At 52.4% G+C, this 5,000-nt stretch overlaps 1 non-coding gene across 1 annotated transcript in view; it reads right to left on the reverse strand.

Moving 5' to 3' along the window:
- Positions 1–593, reverse strand: part of LOC124566198 — a 1,910-nt gene extending 1,317 nt beyond the window's left edge. The window contains exon 1 of the ribosomal RNA XR_006970842.1: positions 1–593. This exon is cut by the window's left edge and continues 1,317 nt beyond it. This is a non-coding gene — a ribosomal RNA (small subunit ribosomal RNA).
- Between the last annotated feature and the right edge of the window lie 4,407 nt (positions 594–5,000).

Raw genomic sequence — 5,000 nt, forward strand, 5'->3', positions numbered from 1 at the left:
GCGGCTGCTGGCACCAGACTTGCCCTCCAATAGATACTCGTTAAAGGATTTAAAGTGTACTCATTCCGATTACGGGGCCTCGGATGAGTCCCGTATCGTTATTTTTCGTCACTACCTCCCCGTGCCGGGAGTGGGTAATTTGCGCGCCTGCTGCCTTCCTTGGATGTGGTAGCCGTTTCTCAGGCTCCCTCTCCGGAATCGAACCCTGATTCCCCGTTACCCGTTACAACCATGGTAGGCGCAGAACCTACCATCGACAGTTGATAAGGCAGACATTTGAAAGATGCGTCGCCGGTACGAGGACCGTGCGATCAGCCCAAAGTTATTCAGAGTCACCAAGGCAAACGGACCGGACGAGCCGACCGATTGGTTTTGATCTAATAAAAGCGTCCCTTCCATCTCTGGTCGGGACTCTGTTTGCATGTATTAGCTCTAGAATTACCACAGTTATCCAAGTAACGTGGGTACGATCTAAGGAACCATAACTGATTTAATGAGCCATTCGCGGTTTCACCTTAATGCGGCTTGTACTGAGACATGCATGGCTTAATCTTTGAGACAAGCATATGACTACTGGCAGGATCAACCAGGGAGCTGCGTCAACTAGAGCTGAGCAGCCGGCCGCCCGGGAGTGTGTCCCGGGGGCCCGCGCGAACACGCAAGCGTCCGCTCAATTATTCTGCAAACAGGAGGAGGCTGAGCTCCCCTGCACAATACACCTCGAAACCCTCTCAGGTCCCGGCGGCGCGCAGCGCCGTCCTAAGTACTTGGTCGGGTTCGAGAGAGGCGCAATCGCCCGGAGTTTGGCGAGTAGACGCTTTAGGTGCGACCACCCGTGCTCCCAACTGAGCTTGCCGCTGCCGACAGAGGCCCGGGAGCGTGCTGTCGTGGCATTGCCGGCGGGAGACAACACGCGCCACCTACGGTGACCGGCAGCTCCAACGCCAGCGCCACAGAAGGACAAAAGCCCCACTTGGGTGCCGAAGCGAACTCTCCCAGCACAGCGCACGCGCCAACACGTCCGCACAGCTGCGATACAAACCACCTGCGAGAACCGCAGAGGCGACCGAGCAGCAGACGGCGTCGCGGCGCCGAGCGCCGGGCCGCGGCGCATCCTCAGCGCACACAGTCCTCAATCGGACCAGCACACTGCAGATGTCCACCGCGCTTCGCACCGGGCCCGCGAGGACCTACTTTGGCCGCACGGCGCCGCGTGCAGGGTGCGCCGGCGCGCAGCTGCGCCGCCTGCCGCCTCCGTCGGCCGGCGCGCCTGCCACTGGCCGCCCCCACCAGCCGGCTGTAGCGCGTGCGCCCACGCACCGCGCGGCCAGCACGCCGGGAGGCCCCCCCTCACCGGCCGGGGACGGTCCCACCCAGCCACCGCCGCGTATCGCTTCACACCCAGATGCCATTCACGTTCGTGGGCATGGTGGGTATCGCTGGAACAACCGGTTGGTAGCTCAACCGATCGTCGCCATCACTGATTCACCTCTAGCGAGAACAACCGCACCACAACGGTTTACCAGTTGTTCATTTGCATAACGTCACCAGCAAACGTAGGCGTCCATCGCCATTTGCAAATTCAACGATTGTTGCATGCCTGTGTCAGGTGTCACGACACACTATGTCTGCCCACATACACGCAACAACATGTGCACGCTTCGCGAACACGTGGAAGGTGGCCCCCGTACGTATGCGATGTCCATTGCGCGAACGACTGTCAACCGGCCTCTGTCGCATGTCGCAGATGTGGAACGCAGTGCACCATGCTATCACGGTGTGTGAGAAGAGACGACTACGTCTGACAACACGCGCCACTACATCAACAGACGGCTCATGCTGATCGCCATCCAGGGCATACCACACTGCAATCCAGCTCTTATAGGGAGACGACACGTAGCTGAGTGCACAACATTTGGACCGCATGGTTCGCCGTTGTTGGCGCAGTCGTTGTACGGTCACATGTACCACGATGTATCATTCAGTACATGAGGACCAATGTGCAGTACAGTGTGTGATTTGGACGTACAACATCAGCGGACAGTTGACACAGGCCGTACCACAGCGTAGGCTAAGTGCTTCGCACATGCGAATGCCAATGAACAACTGCAAATGCCAATGAACAACTGCAAAGGGCATTGAGCATGTACGTCCTGCTGCCATCCACATTACAGTGTATAGCTGCAAGGTGTTTAACATGAAGCGATACACTGGGGACCGGGCAGTGCGAGTAGCAAACTATATTGCGGGGGTTGCAGTTAGGCAACACTACACTAATTTAACGCGTCGTATGACAATTACAGAGCAGGTTAAGGCCCAACGTGTGTTGGGTTAAGGCCCAACGTGTGTTGGGTTAAGGCCCAACGTGTGTTGGGTTAAGGCCCAACGTGTGTTGGGTTAAGGCCCAACGTGTGTTGGGTTAAGGCCCAACGTGTGTTGGGTTAAGGCCCAACGTGTGTTGGGTTAAGGCCCAACGTGTGTTGGGTTAAGGCCCAACGTGTGTTGGGTTAAGGCCCAACGTGTGTTGGGTTAAGGCCCAACGTGTGTTGGGTTACGTTAAGGGGCAATGTGGGTTACGTTAAGGGGCAATGTGGGTTACGTTAAGGGGCAATGTGGGTTACGTTACGGCGCAATATAGGTTACGTTACGGCGCAATATAGGTTACGTTAAGGCGCAATATCGGTTACGTTAAGGCGCAATACAGGTTACGTTAAGGCGCAATACAGGTTACGTTAAGGCGCAATACAGGTTACGTTAAGGCGCAATACAGGTTACGTTAAGGCGCAATACAGGTTACGTTAAGGCGCAATACAGGTTACGTTAAGGCGCAATGCAGGTTACGTTAAGGCGCAATACAGGTTACGTTAAGGCGCAATACAGGTTACGTTAAGGCGCAATACAGGTTACGTTAAGGCGCAATACAGGTTACGTTAAGGCGCAATACAGGTTACGTTAAGGCGCAATACAGGTTACGTTAAGGCGCAATACAGGTTACGTTAAGGCGCAATACAGGTTACGTTAAGGCGCAATACAGGTTACGTTAAGGCGCAATACAGGTTACGTTAAGGCGCAATACAGGTTACGTTAAGGCGCAATACAGGTTACGTTAAGGCGCAATACAGGTTACGTTAAGGCGCAATACAGGTTACGTTAAGGCGCAATACAGGTTACGTTAAGGCGCAATACAGGTTACGTTAAGGCGCAATACAGGTTACGTTAAGGCGCAATACAGGTTACGTTAAGGCGCAATACAGGTTAGGTTAAGGCGCAATACAGGTTAGGTTAAGGCGCAATACAGGTTAGGTTAAGGTACGACATAGGTTAGGTTAAGGTACGACATAGGTTAGGTTAAGGTACGACATAGGTTAGGTTAAGGTACGACATAGGTTAGGTTAAGGTACGACATAGGTTAGGTTAAGGTACGACATAGGTTAGGTTAAGGTACGACATAGGTTAGGTTAAGGTACGACATAGGTTAGGTTAAGGTACGACATAGGTTAGGTTAAGGTACGACATAGGTTAGGTTAAGGTACGACATAGGTTAGGTTAAGGTACGACATAGGTTAGGTTAAGGTACGACATAGGTTAGGTTAAGGTACGACATAGGTTAGGTTAAGGTACGACATAGGTTAGGTTAAGGTACGACATAGGTTAGGTTAAGGTACGACATAGGTTAGGTTAAGGTACGACATAGGTTAGGTTAAGGTACGACATAGGTTAGGTTAAGGTACGACATAGGTTAGGTTAAGGTACGACATAGGTTAGGTTAAGGTACGACATAGGTTAGGTTAAGGTACGACATAGGTTAGGTTACGGTACGACATAGGTTAGGTTACGGTACGACATAGGTTAGGTTACGGTACGACATAGGTTAGGTTACGGTACGACATAGGTTAGGTTACGGTACGACATAGGTTAGGTTACGGTACGACATAGGTTAGGTTACGGTACGACATAGGTTAGGTTACGGTACGACATAGGTTAGGTTACGGTACGACATAGGTTAGGTTACGGTACGATATAGGTTAGGTTACGGTACGATATAGGTTAGGTTAAGGTACACATTGTTGTAAGGAAAGGTTTAATGGGGGGCGGGGCGGGGCGGCCGGTTTGTTGATTGTGATTATAGTAAGTGGATGCCTGCGGCATCATCTGATTTGCCACGTCAGGATGCACCTTTGGCTCATGACAGGCGGCGCTCTCATTCCATGCTTGTGGCAGACCTGTGTCTTTCATTCCTGCCATTGTTTGTGTGCTGTGAGAGGAGGCAGTATTGTGATGTTGGGTGCACCCCTGTGTAGGACATGTGTGGGTGTTGGTGGCTTGGCTGAGCAATGGTGGTTGTCGGGTGGGTGGGATATTCTGTTTTCTGAGTGGACCTCCCAGTCTGGTTATGACAGTGTGGATTGTCTAATGTGGCGGAGAGGATGCACTGGGTGTTGTTCCATGCTGGTGCTTACATATTGTCTGTGTGCGTGTTACAGGCAGAGAGTAGTGCGTGATAAGGGTGTGTGGCTGACGTGTGGTTGTGATTGTGAGCAGAGTCTTTCAGCATGTATACGGACAGTTGTATACATTATCTGTATTCTGATGGCTCTATCTATTACTAATCAGCGCCGTGTATACGTTTAATCCGGTTCCAGTCGAAACTGTTGTATCTCTGTACATTAGTGACACGGCGAGCCCGCTATGTAGTTACTCGTCTCGGCAGCTTCCACCGGTGTATGGCAAATGATTATAAGGAATCAGTCTAGTCGTCAATACCGATGGTGTGACGTCACATGTCTGGGGTGGGGGACGCTGCGCCCTTCCGGTGGGTCATGGCCTAGAAAGACTCTTCCCACGCAGGGGGGCGTGGACTGTCATTGACTCTTCCAGGTAATATACTTGCCGTACGTTCTTGCGACTGCGAGTGCAACGCTCACCGGTACCGACATGGATGGAGCGCCTCCTAGCTGACCGCTCAGCATCGGCATTCGTACAGAGAGCAACGCGGTCGC

Source organism: Schistocerca americana, unplaced genomic scaffold (genome assembly GCF_021461395.2).
Source record: "Schistocerca americana isolate TAMUIC-IGC-003095 unplaced genomic scaffold, iqSchAmer2.1 HiC_scaffold_137, whole genome shotgun sequence".
In the NCBI taxonomy this organism is placed as follows: Eukaryota; Metazoa; Arthropoda; class Insecta; order Orthoptera; family Acrididae; genus Schistocerca; species Schistocerca americana.